Here is a 13961-nt window from a genome sequence, read left to right as displayed (position 1 = left end):
CCTACATCATGTCTGTAAGGCAATGACAAGGAAGGAGAGCCCATTCCAGGTGGGAGGGTACATTCTGTTTCCCTTAGACCTCCAGGCTCCTGCTCTGCAGGCCAGTCGGCGGGTGCGTATTTCTCAGGACGGGTGCGCGTGGTAGGCCTAGCCAGCAGTGGAGGAACGGGTGGCATAGGAGCGTTTAAGGAGGCAATCTGCACTCGGTTTGCGACCTTGTCCTGAGGAGGAGTCTTTGAACGTGCTCAAGATGATCCACAGTCCCACTGGGAGCATGAAACTGTCTGACAGTAACAGCTTTCCCGGCTTCCCTGACTGAGGCAGCTTCATGCCTCTCTTCACATCCGGCTGCTTGGCTGGGAAGTAAGCTGCCCAGGATATGCCTCATATTATAGCAAGAAGGTGAGCTGGTCCTTCACTTATCGCCCTCTGCTCTAATTATTAGGTATTATTATTATTATACACTTATATGCTCTGCACAGATGTTAATTAAGCTCTTTCATTGGGATGGAGACAAGAAGGGAACCCACTAGCAAATTCCTGACATGGGATTCCTTAGGTGGGACTCTCCTCTGCACTTTCTCCCTGAAAATGGTGGAAGCCCGCCTACTGTGGCCTTGCCCAAAATGAGAAAGAAAAATTAACAAATTAAAAGTTGTTTTGGTGCCCTTTAAGGGACTATTCACTATGCTGACATCTGTGTTTTACTGTGTTCTTGATGGCCGGCTCCAAGCCAGTTTCAATGCATTATGAGTGGGGCCCTACCAAATTCACGGCCACGAAAAACGCGTCATGGACTGTGAAATCTGGTCTTCCCCTGTGAAATTTGGTCTTTTGTGTGGTTTAACCCTATGCTATACAGATTTCAAAGGGGAGACCAGTGTTTCTCAAACTGGGGGTCCTGACCCAAAAGGGAGTTGCAGGGAAGTCCCAAGGTTATTTTAGGGGGCGATCGCGGTATTACCACCTTTACTTCTGCGCTGCCTTCAGAGCTGGAGTGCGGCAGCTGCTGGCCAGGCACAGAGCTCGGAAGGCAGAGCCCTGCCAGCAGCAGCACAGAAGTAAGGGTGGCAATGCCACAACCCCCCCCAAACACCTTGCAACCCCCCCACAGCTCCTTTTTGGGTCAGGACCCCTACCCCACAACACCGTGACAGTTCAGATTTAAATAGCTGAAATCATTACATTTAATGATGTTTAAACTCCTATGACCGTGAAATTGAACAAAATGGACTGTGAATTTGGTAGGGCCCTAATTATGCGAGGTTCTGTTACCTTGCTCAGAAAGTTGCAAGGGCTCGGCTCGTACATCTAATTTCCCCACTAACTGGGTTAGTAAAGCAGCTCTTGTTTTAGCTTTCATGTCATTAACACCCCACTGGCCCATTTCATCTCTGCCATAACTCCACTGGCATCCGTGAAGTAGATGCTGGGGATGACTCTGGCTCTAAGTTTTAACACACAGCTGCAGAGTATCTTCTGAGATCTCAGAAGGCTCTTCCTACTCGCGGTTGTTAATTTCCACTGCCACCATCAAAAGGCAGTGTTGGGGGGGGAGTTAGATATTCATCTGCACGCCACATTGTGCCAACTTCCCCCAGCAAACGAAAATCCCTCCCTGTTCTCCCCCCCCCCCGCCCCCGCTGTAAGCTGAGCCTGAGCGATCTTGTCAGGGCCATGAACCATGCAGGAACTTTTCTGAGGCTTTTTTACTTCCAAGGCTTTTTGCAGCAGAAATTGCAAAATTTGGATCCCCTTCCCCATGTGTGCTGTTTGCAGCAAGAGGTGGTGGAAGAGTCTTTATAGAGCCCATGGCTGGGGTAGGTTAGTGTTAGGACATAGGACTCAGACACCTGGGTTCTGTTACTGGCTTTGCTAACCTGGGGTTGGGGCAGTCCTTATGAGCATGCGCACACATATGACTTTACTCACGTGAGTAGTTCCTGTAAGTATTTTCAGGATTGGGCCCTATTTTAATCACACGGCGCTGTGCCTCAGTTTCCCCATCTGTAAAACGGGGGTAATAATACTTCTCTCCCTCAGATGGGTGGCATGTGGCTTAATCCACAAATGTACCTAAATCATGTTGAGAGCCAGGCATGAAGGTTCAGGTATAAATGCAAGGTGTGTGTGGTACTACATGGACTGTGACAAAAGGTACTTAAAGGATGGGGTCTGGGACACTGAATGCCTGGGGAAAATCCACCAACCCTTCTGCCAGTCTGTGAGAGTGCTCTTGTCTTAAATGCCAGCCACGAAAGCCAATGGCATTTGTCCTAAGGAGGAACGAGACTGGAGATTCCCAACATGACAGCTCTCAGTTTCTGGGTACCGCTGTAATTTCTATTATCTTTACAGTAACAATCTTCGGCACTTATACAGCACCTGGTATTATCCTCAGTGTACAGATGGGGAAATCAAGGCACACTATACTGATGGGGAAATCAAGGTAACACATGCTCAAGGTCTGAGGTTTCTTAACTCCCCCTTCCCTGCACCCTAATCACTTGACATCCCGATATGCACAGAGGGTCATGGGCCTCACCTTCCGACCTACCTTCTGACTCCCTTCTAATTAACCCCATCTGAGGGTGACTCTCTCTTTTCAGTACTTGACACTTGGTGAGAAGGAGGACTTTTTTTTCGTCCCCGGAAAATAATCTCAGTTTTGGATGCCAACAGCTGAGCTTGATTTAGCCCTTGCGTGCATTTGCACTAGCAATAATAATCATTGATACCAGCACAGTGCTGGCTTGGTTCCACCTTCTTCTGTTCAGAGTTTCACTGCACTCTTTTCCCACCCCCGCCTCGGGTCAGCTCATGAAGATCTGCTTGCAAGTAATCTGCTCCTGGAGGGCATGATCCTGCAAAACCCTCCCTGCTGTCCTACTCCAACTGAAGTCAATGAGGCCCTTGGACTTTGAACTCTGGAAGAGTGGGCTTGATTCTCCACTGCTGAGCACCTGGCCTATTGACAGCTGGGCAAGGCGGCTGTGAAGCGTTACCCTTCTGATGTGGTGGTATCAGTGGGCACTCCCTTTCCATAGGGTTGTATGAGGCCACAAGCTACCTGATAGAGAACAATCCAGACCATTGTCTTATACGCTTGCAAAGCACTCTGCACACACAGGCCCTCCTCCTGCAAATTCTTATCCATGTGCTTAACTTCCCTCCTTGGGTGCCAGAGAAATACTTGGGACATTATGGCCAGGGGTTGTTTCTCTTTTATTCCTGATATAGAAATTGCCCTTTCATATCTTGCTTATTTAATCCAGATTCCTGGGAGCATATCCCCTGATTGCTAGGCCTACGTAACGGGTGTGTATGTACCAGGGAGTCGACTTCTGCTGAGGTGGGACCATAGGTGCTGGAACTGGGGGTGCTGTTGCACCCCCTGGCTTGAAGTGGTTTCCATTAAATACAGGGTTTACAGTTTGGTTCAGTGGCTCTCAGCACCCCTGCTATAAAAATTATTTCCGCCCCCCTGGGAGGGACATCCTTAGAATTAACCAGGGTCGGGCACAGCCCCTCTGGGTCTAGCCTCACTGAGGGAAAAACTATGGGGAGCCAGGGTCTGTTTGCAGGTTTCAGAGTAACAGCCCTGTTAGTCTGTATTCGCAAAAAGAAAAGAAGGACTTGTGGCACCTTAGAGACTAACCAATTTATTTGAGCATGAGCTTTCCTGAGCTACAGCTCACTTCATCCGATGCATCGAAAGCTTATGCTCAAATAAATTGGTCTGTTTGCACACACACAAGACACACCCCCATTGTAAATTAAACCCCGAGTCTGGGAGGACCAGCGTCCCCTTTGCTCCGGGTGAGGGCTGGACTATCCCCTTGATCCAAGGGGGCCTGGGCAGAGCCACCCTCTGCCAGCCAGCACCAGTCCCCTGCGCCCTCGGGCGCCCAGGCAGCGGGTGCCTTGCACCTCTGCCCCCACGTTTGCAAGAAGAGGGCCCCGAGCGCTGGCCACTTCCCACCTTTGGCCGTTTCCAAGCGCGCTGCTCCGGGGCGCACCTGCCTCCTGCGCCCTGGGCGCGTCGCAGGGTGCCCGCGCTCGCCTCTCCAAGCCCCCCGGTCTCCACCCAGGCGCCCGGGGTGGAGCGGCGGGGGGGGGGGGGACGAGCCCACTGTCTCCGAGCGGAGGCTCCTTGCAGTATTAAAATAATAACGCGAGAGTTGCAAGTTGCTTCCCTCTTCCCCGACCGTAAAACTGTCAAAGGTAGCCGGGAAGGGGGGCGCGGGGGATCGCGCATGAGCCAGCGCCGCCTCGCCCGCTCCAAGCACGCGTGTGTGTGTGCGTGCGGGGCCCTGGAGAGCTCGCCACAAACACCGAGGTAAGGAGGCCCCCCCCGGCCCCCCTCCTCCCCTCCCCCGCCCTCCCCCGGCCCTTTTCCACCCTTGGCCCTGCTTTTACTCCGCCCGGTCGCCCCCTCCCCGGGCCCGATCGCCCCCTCCCGAGGATTTTGCTGCTTCCTTTCGCGGCGCGCCTGGGATGCCTCCCCCCCCCTTCTCTCTCCCTCTCCCTCTCTCCTCCTTCTACATAAAAAGTCGCCATTTTGCTTCACTGCCTTTTCCTCCTCCCCTTAATTATTTTTCCCATGCACAAGAAATAAAAATAGTTTTTCGCCCCCTCCCTTTTGCCAAAAACAAACAAAAAAAACAACAACCCCACCCCACCCCACCTCCCTTTTTTAATGGAGGGTAGACAATACGCCCAGGGGGCGGAGGAGGCGATCTGGAGGGGCTGGGGGGGGACTGGGAGTTGCAAGGGGGTATTTATTTCTTTATTTATTTGCAGCGTTGGCACTTTAAGGAAGGGGGCTTGGAAGTTGCTCCTCTGCGTCTGTCTGCAGCCTCCCCCAACGGGGCTGCGCTCTCCTTGCCCCAGGCGGTGACAGGTGACATTCACATGGGGCTGCCCACACCTTTGCCTGGGGGAGGGGCCTGCGGCCAGCTAAGCTTCGAAGAATGGGGGGAGTACAGGCAGGTGAGCTCAGCTCACACCTGGGCAGGTCACGTGGCAGCCAGGTGGGCAATGGGAGGGACAGGGCAAGGACACTAAGGGCAGGTGGGCACAGCCGGGGAAAGGCAGGCAAAGGTCATGTGAGCCATGTGGCCGCTAGATGGCAGAGCTCAGGGGGATGACAGCCAGGTGGGCACTGGGAGGAGTAGGTCATGCAAAGGGCAAAGCATGCAGGCAGGTAATGACATGAACAGACAGGGACATGACAGCTAGCTGGGCTCCCATAAGGATGGAGCAGATCAGAGACCGTACATCCAGGTGGGCACTCCCATGGGCCAGACCAGGGATGTTATATTCACGTGGACATTGACATGGGCTGGGCAAGGCAGGGGCGGAGCACTCCCAGCAGGGACATGGCAGCTGGTTGGATGTTTTCATAGGACGGGCTAGGTCAGAGACATTACAGCTAAATTGTCTCTTCTATAAAGCCAGCCCAAAGACGTTCTCTCCAGGTTGTCGTGGGCAGGCTAGGTCAGATCTGGGATGTTACAGCTGCGTGAGCACTCACAGAGGCTGGGGCATAGACTTCTATGCCAGGTGGGCAGTTGGCTAGGGAGGCCAGACAGGGCTGTGAATCCCATAAATCAGTTTAGGTTAATTCTGTTTAATGTCTTTTAGGTTTCATGCTTTGCCATCAGCTTTGGTGCCAGGGGGCAGGAAGCAAATATGTTTGAAACAGAAACTTTAAACCCTCAGAAGCTTTTTGCGTGCGTGCTTGTGCACACATACTCATTGTGATGAACGATGGGCACATTTATACCCATTTTAACCTGGTTTTAGGTCTGTCCTTTCAAACTGCAGTACCGAATGGTACAAATGTAAAAACTACCAGCCCTTAATTCCAGTGCAGCTTTTGTGTGGCTGTGTTTTTCCTCCACTGCTCGAGAAAGAAGGGAATTAGTCTGTTAAGTGCCGTGTGCCTATAGAAAGCGTAGGGATGTCTGTGTAATACACAGAACGTTTCTGTAAGAAAGTTACCAAATAGCGGATCAGCACGTGATTTGGAGAGAGACTAACAGAAATTGCTGTGGAACTAGGGAACTGCTCAGTTCATTCATCAGAGTGTTGCCCTGGTTCCCGTCTAAAGTCAGAAGAAACGATAATCAATACTGAGTGAAAGTGAATTGTCAGAAACTCACAAGAACAACAAACATCAGTTTCGCCCATTGGTTTCTGCTAGCTATTGTTTCTGACTCTCTCCTCCTGCCTTTAGCTTCTATGTTCTCCAGGGCAGGGATCTGTGACCTTTTCAGCACTGTCCTACCCCTGAGCAACGCCATGAACATTTGCAGCAGTTTATAAATTATTAATAATAAGTAAAGCAAGTGGATATCAGCCTGCTGCACATCAGGCATCTTCTTTGTACCATGGTTAGCACTTTACCTGAGAAGGTTACGCTGGTATGTCAGGGGAGAGGATTTATTAAAGACCTACAGGCCATTAGCATGTGGACTTACTGGGGACTGTTAGATCGTGGCAGTTAGTAGTTAGTGGGGATCAAGCCAGGAAATGCTGGGTTAGATAGTAAGGGCCAAATTCAGGTAGCAGTGGACGTAGCTTGACCCAGCGTATTTAGTGATGAGCAGAAACTGATGGGTTTTTAGGCACGACGCTCTTTTCCCTCTTATAGTTAGTGTCAAATAAATTCAAATAGCCATAGATTTCCAGGGAGCAACATGCCAACTTCCTAATTGCTACCTTAAAATGCCAATATCTATGTGTCAACACTGGTCCCCCTGGACGCAGTGACCTCTACGTCCCCCTACACCAGATCATTTCACAAAACAGAGAAAAAATTGCCTGAAAAAGTTAAGTAACTGTGGGAACAGATTTACCTGTGTAAAACACGACAGACTTTAATAGGGCTTGTGCCAGCTTATGCCAGGGCTGAATATGCCCTGCATTAGAGTGAGAGATGCTCTCCAAGCCCCACTTCATGCTGTTGAGAGGGGCTATGGAAGCAATTCATGCTAGCCAGATACTTTTGCATGAAAGCAAGTTTGAAAAATATATGTAGATTTTGTCACCTTGTACGATTAGATTTTTCAGAGCCCTCTTGTCAATAGTATCTCCCTCATTTGCTTTCTCCTCACTCCCATCCTTGGTCTCTGCATTATCTGAACTCCCCATCCTGCTGAGCTTTTTGAATCTTTGCTCCCCTCTTGTTCCACCTCATCTGGCCATTTGTGTTGGTGAGCGATGGTTCGGTTTTGGAGTAAAGTGCGTTGCTTTCTCCAGGGTAGAATATGCTGCTTTAAAAGCCTTGCTGGCAACTCCTGGCCCAAGCTGCTCAGGAGAGAGCTGGAAACTTGAACTCGGATTCCCTGTGTAGCAGTCCCCTGTGATATCTCTAAATCACAAAGCTGGTCCATCTCTTCTACGCTGCAGGGAGTCCGCGGGATCCATTTCTTTGCTCCAACGTCATAAACATAACTCCTAGCGCTGCTATATTTAAGATGTCGATTTTCTCCCCTTCCCCCCTCCCCCATTGTGAATCACAACAGGGTTTCAGCCAAAAGTTAAGGAAAGGATGGAAAGAGGTTGGAAGTAATTGATCACCTGGTTCCAGCATGTGTCATAAAAGAGCGAGAAGTTTGGTTAAAATATGATGGGTTGATTTCTGCTCTGTTACCCTGGTGCGACTCCACTAAATCCATCAAGTTGTACCAGATTTGGCCCCCACGAATATACAATAAATTGATTGTTATTATTGTAGGCTAAATTAAAAGGAGGAGGAAAGGTTTCAGAAAGCCATTAGGTGAAACATAAAATATGCTGGAGAGTTTCTAAGATCCCCCCCAACCCCTAAGCAAGAAAAGTTTGTTTTAAGAGAGCGTGTACATTAAATGGAGGGAACAAAGTTTCCCTGGTTTGGTGTACGGGTTAATTTTTTGTTTAAAACCTGTGATTTAATTATTGGAAGTGAAGTTTTTCGTGGCATCAATACCCAAACTTCCCCAGGCTCTCATAGTTTCCTTGATATTATTATAATTTTCAAAGGTGCCAAGGACCCACAATTCCTATTGAAGTCAATGGGAGTTTTCAGGTGCTCTTCATCTAAGACCCCCCCCAGTTGCCTGGGGGTTGCCCTTGTGTGTTCGTAGCTGCTTCATGTGTCTGGGGGTGAAGCGCCCACTCTGGCATTCACACCTCACATCTGCAGCCTGACAGGAGACTAGGTGGTTGCAACCTTGGTCCATCGGAGGCTGATGCCTAGAGAATCTTTCATGGGTCCTCCATTCCTTGGGTGAGTTTCACTATATGTGCATGATGGGGCAAAGGGTAGAACCAAGGGAGTTCCTGAGTCCTGGACATAGGCTCAGCCCAAATTTTCTTTACCCCTCTCTTGCGTCTGTGTCCTTACATAGCATGTGTCATTCGAGGCAACAAAGTTCACACAGTGAGAGAACAGAGAAAAGAACCCAGGAGTCCTGACTCCCAGTCTCCCAATCTAACCACCAGATCACGCTGTCTGCTTTGTAATGGTTTCAAAGGAAATGTTGCTGTCTATCAAGTAAATAATAGACTCTTCATTAAAAATTGTCTAAGTATGTACTCGATTTATGCGACAAACACAGGTATTGCATGTCTCATTAAAATACTATAAATATGCAATACTGTGGTATACCTGAGCTATCCTAGTCTGGTAAGGAATGTGCAGTTTTATGGTTTATTGTGTTAGCAGGTTGAGCATAGCCATGTCAGGTTGTCTTCTGCTGGATCTTTGTCGGTACAGTTATTAATAGTAGTATTTAGTCTTGCACCTCTGCCCCCACGTTCGCAAGAAGAGGACTCTGAGCGCTGGCCACTTAGTCGTGATCCGGGACCCCATTGTGTTAGGGGTTGTTCAAATAGAACATACTATTCTGTGTATGTGTAGCCAAATCAATTCAATCACAAAGCAGTTATATATAGACGATGTTCCGGGTTTGATCTGAACCTGCGCTGGGTGAATATCTCCACATTCTCTCTTCGTATTTCAAATTTTCTTCCTTTTGGTGTTTGCGTTTCTGCGCATGAATTTACTGGAAGGAATTTTCAAGGGAATAGCAGATATTAGAAAATATTTGTGGAATGGGAACTTTTAAATTATTAACATGAGCATTTGCTCTAGAAATGGGATTCTAGCTGTTATGTTCATCGGGTCAAGGAACGGGAACAATACCATGTAACCTATGGGCCCAATCAAAGCTAATCAACATGGCCTGAAAGTAGAATATTGAAGGCATTGCGTGCAGGAAGTCACAGGCATACTTTGTGGATCAAATATTTAGTAAATCTCTGTGAATAATTATCTCTAATAACCAATACATTTCAGAATAGCAAGCTGCTCACAGACAAGGATGCTCTTTGGTTAAGGCACTGGACTTGGGATCTCTGGTAAATTCCCAGCTCTGCCACAGTCATTCCCCGTTCCTCAGTTTCTCCTCTGTAACATGAAGATAACAAGGCTTCCTTTCTCCCACCGTTTCAGTCCCGTCTGCTTGGACTGTAAGATCTTTGCTCCAAGGACTGCCTCAGGCTGTGTGTGCAGTGCCTAGCACCATAAGGCCCTGATGTGGGTTGGGGCCTCCGGACACTGCTGGGCTACAAATAATAACAATTAAGAAATACATCTCAAACAGACAAAGAGGCTAAGTGAGCTGAACAAATGATTCCTTCTGTTCAGCTCCAAATGCCAGAGACTTCAGAGTCAAGGCTGTAATTCCTCCTTTTATCTGGAGACTGATTAACCGTGGTGTCTGTGCTCCCGATCAAGCTTTCATCACCAAACACCACACGCTGGAGAGTCTCGGCATGTTACCACATCTCCCAGAACAAACCACATGTGCTGCCCTGACCCACACCGGGAATCCCATGAAAGTCACATCGCAGCCTCTTAAAATTCTGTGTGACCCTGCATGACGTCTCTGTGCCTGGGAGTTCTTGCCTCGACTTCAACGGCAATTCCATACGTGGAGAGCTTGCAGGAGCAGGTTGCTTTGCAGTATCTTTTTGCTCCCAGCATCTTTGGAGGCAGAACTCCTGAAATGTCTCCTGCTTTCCAAAATGACACTGCAGTAGAATGTCATGCTGTATCTGGTACATTGGGCAGCGCTGCGGGAATGTTTTCTGGTATAATGCGCATGGCACAATATGATGATAATAATCCCTAGTTCTTCCATAGTGCTTTTTACTGGTAGATCTCAAAGTCCTGGATAAAGAAGGCCATTATCATTGTCATCTTTGGAGAAACAGACACACAATGAGGAAAAGTGACTTGCCCAGAGTCACCCAGCAGGCCAATAGCAGAGTTGGGAATAGACCTCGTGAATCCCAGTCTCATGCTCTTGCCATGGGGCCATGCAGCAGCAAGGTCAGGTGCCTATGCGCCAGCTGAATTCCAAATGATTCTGTTCCCTAGACTTTTGCCGTTACTTGGGATGGGACTTGGGTTGAGTCCCTACCACATGATGAGCAGTCCAATGAAAATTCTTTTCGCGTAACTGTGGGGGAGTTGTGGCACCTCAGATGGGCCAGTTGCTGAGCTGGGTGTCTATTGGTGTCTGTTTAGGGACAGTGCTGTGTAGATTCTTGTTAATTGAGTTAAGGCAAACAGATACAAAAAAAGGAATTTTGTAGGAAGTTCTAAGTGAAACATCTGATCTGTGGTTTTTAAAGTTAAATGGTTTGGGGTTTAACTGGAGAACAAACCAGAACTGATTTTGCAGTTCCTTAGCTGTGCCACTGGCCAGAATGGATGAGCATAATTAGTTGCACCTTCAACACATGCATGGTCATAGATTCATGGATCTTAAGGCCACGGGAGACCATTATGGTCATCTAGTCTGACCTCCTGCAGGCTTCAGGCCAGGCTGTTGCATCCGGGGCTCCAGGAACGACACGCTGGGGTGAAAGAGCTGTCCACGGCTTTTCAGCTCAGCGAAGCTGCAGGGTTGTCTGGGCCGAGGAGGGGAAGCGGTATCTTTTGGGGAGTCTAGTGCTGATAAAGACGTGGGATTCGGTCCTAACTCAAGGCCACGTCCTGCTCGGAGAGGAATCCTGCAGAGGATGGGAAACTGAGCATCGCTGCTACATGGGAACGCTTTGTCAGAGGGAATTATGGGGCACTTGAGTCTACCCAGCAGCCTCCCTCCCTCCCTCCCCCTCCTGCAGGTGTGTGGAGCTCCGAGGCTGTGTGGGGACATGGCTAGGTGAGCTCAGGGAGATGGCTGCTGTCCTCGGCATCTGGCCCCCTTCATAGCCAGGGGGTTTCCCCACATCAGGTAACGCTGAGCCCGTGACCTTCTCCTCCCTGCTCTGAACCTCTCCCTCCCACCGGAAGGGGGCCACTCAGAAAGGGACCCTGGGAGCCAGGCTCTGATGGGAGCCCTGCTGCTACAGAATAAGGGGGAATGTGGCACCTCCCCACAAATGCCCCGCTCCTCACAGGTGCCCCAGCTTCTACAGGCTGGTTGGGGGCCAGAGCAGGCAGAAGCTAGGCATGGAGGGGTGTTGAGTATTTAGAGATGGAGGTGGAAGACTGATGTCAGGGGGCAAGACACATGGGTGCTGCGGTGTTTGGGGATCACTGAGCATTCCTTCCTCTCCTGAACATGCGCCCCATCTTTGGCTTGGCCTGTTTGGACTGTAAGCTCTGGGGGGCAGGGAGCATGTGTTCTGTAAAGGACCATGTGCATTTACAGGGCTATACAGATGTTTAATTTAACAGCAACTCAGACTTTCAGAGTATGAATAATAACTGCAAAGAGCATGTCTGAATTTTTAGGTGCTTGTAGTTAAAGGTCTCTCGGCAAGAGTGTGGCCTAGTGGATAGAACACTGGACTGAGACTCAGGAGCGATGTGCGTTCTAGTCCTGCATCTGGCCTGCTGGGTGACCTTAGGCAAATCACGTCACCCCTCTGTGCCTCAGTTTCCCCATCTGTAAAATGGGGCTAATGATGCCTCCTTTGTAAAGATCTTTGAAATCTACTGAAGATAAGAGCTAGGTGTTGTTTACAAAACTGCAGCATGCACAGTGGGTCTGATTCTGGTATCACTCCAGTGACTTCAGTGGACTCCTGATGTAGATGTGTGTAACCAAGGGCAGAGTTGGGCCCAGTAAGTACAAAGGGGCCGCTTGCCCAAATAAACCCAAGAGCAAAACAAACACCTAAGCATAAGTAAATACAAACAAGCAACCCTACAATAAACACCACAAACCAGGAAACATTTGAAGCGTGATGTCCATCCAGAGAACAAAATATTTGCCCACTAGCTGACGGCCCAGAATCACAGTGTCCATTCATTGTGCCTTGCCTCAGTGTCTGTTAATTGTTTGGCAGCATGGCTCTTATGGGCTAGCTGAGAGTGTCTGTATCTAGGTGTGTGTGTGGTGGGATAACGTTATATCTGCCTTAAAAATGGCAAAGCCGTTGTGATCCATGCGTGTCAGCTCTGTGGGACATCAAAAGAACCCAACACGCACCCCCCGAGGGAGAAAAGTATAAAGCTGCTGATGTTTATATTCCATTAACTTTTATGTGCACTGAAGGATCTGTGCTCATGTGAAGACCCCTGTTAGAGGCGCAGTAGCTTTTGGTAGAGGTTCCTGGACCTGGGCTATTTCTTCTCCTACTTTCAAACACACACACCCCTTCATCAGAGCACTCAACAAACATTCGCTAATCAATCCTCCCCCTGCCCCTGGATAGTGGGTAAATATTATCATCCTTGTCTTGTGACTTGGGAAATTGAAAGGTTAAATTACTTTCCCGTGGCCACACAGTAAGGGTGAGTCGGCCACAGGGCCAGGCAGGTTGGTCTGTGTCCATAGGAATGTTTTGCCCCTATGTATAAATGTTCATCCTTCAGCCAAGAAAAATAACTAGCGGGGACTCTTCAGAGCCCCTCCTGCCGTTTCTGTGCTGTTCCCATTGAAGTCAATGGTGAAAACTTCCCTGTAGGGCTTAAACTGGGACACGAGGCATCCCTCGCACACTGAGTGTGCTCCCTCTGCAGTATTGTGAGCCAGGGAGCGACTGGCCCAGGACAGGGAATTGAACCAGGATCTGAGGACAATATTGGAAGATACTGCTCAAATCAGATATTTTAAACCTGGGGTTTCTGGAGTCTATCTGTATTACCCATAGCCAGCCTTTTAAAAACTCTTTGTAGCTATGAATTGTCCTGCACTGTGTATTCAAAAAGGTGACATGGGGAGGTTTATTGTACTCGGCAAATTTGGCCTTATTTTGGAGTGGAGGCCTGCAAATCTGCATCAGGGCTTCTTGAGGTGCTGGACTGCGTCTGCTTCTGCTGTTCCCTCTTGTTCATTCGCTGCACGTATTGTTAATCTTTTACCCGCAATAAAAAGTGAAAATCTGCAAGACGTTCATGCAGACTACAGAGTTGTCCTAGTAGTCAGAGAAGTGGATTGGGAACTGGATGCTAATCCCAGATCTGACTCTGATTCACTGTGGGATCAGGGCCAAGTCAATCACTTTGTGCCTCAGTTTCTCCCATTTGCAAAATGGATATAGTGACCTCCCTGGTTAATGAGTGTAGGCTCACAACTGTGCAATGTCGGTCGAGTGTGTAGCGATCCTCAAGTGACAGGACTAGGGAAATGCAAAGTGCACAATGTATATAGGTGATTTGGGTAATAGGAAGGGAGAAGGAGACAACCATACACACTGAAGTGCTCTATTGACCCTGCAAGGCATTGTGTCTGGATGCCTGTTCCTCCAGGGGTGTGAGTTACAGCAGTGGTTCTCAGCCAGGGGTACATGTACCCCAGGGGGACGCAGAGGTCTCCTAGGGGGTATATCAATTAATCTAGATATTTGCCTAGTTTTAAAACAGGCTACATAAAAAACACTAGTGAAGTCAGTACAAACTAAAATTTCATACAGACAGTGACTTGTTTATACTGCTTTATATATGATACACT

General features: G+C 48.8%; 1 protein-coding gene across 1 annotated transcript in view; it reads left to right on the top strand.

Annotated features, from left to right (window-relative positions):
• Positions 1 to 4243: 4243 nt before the first annotated feature.
• ZNF512B (zinc finger protein 512B) overlaps positions 4244 to 13961 on the top strand; it is a 59038-nt gene continuing 49320 nt past the window's right edge. Inside the window, exon 1 of the mRNA XM_084645143.1 lies at positions 4244 to 4339. The gene's annotated coding sequence lies outside the window, so the exon portion shown is untranslated. The remainder of the gene's footprint in view (positions 4340 to 13961) is intronic.

The sequence above is a fragment of the Lepidochelys olivacea genome (assembly GCF_965140295.1).
Source record: "Lepidochelys olivacea isolate rLepOli2 genome assembly, chromosome: 13".
NCBI lineage: Eukaryota > Metazoa > Chordata > Testudines > Cheloniidae > Lepidochelys > Lepidochelys olivacea.
This window is presented reverse-complemented; position numbering and strand designations above follow the sequence as displayed.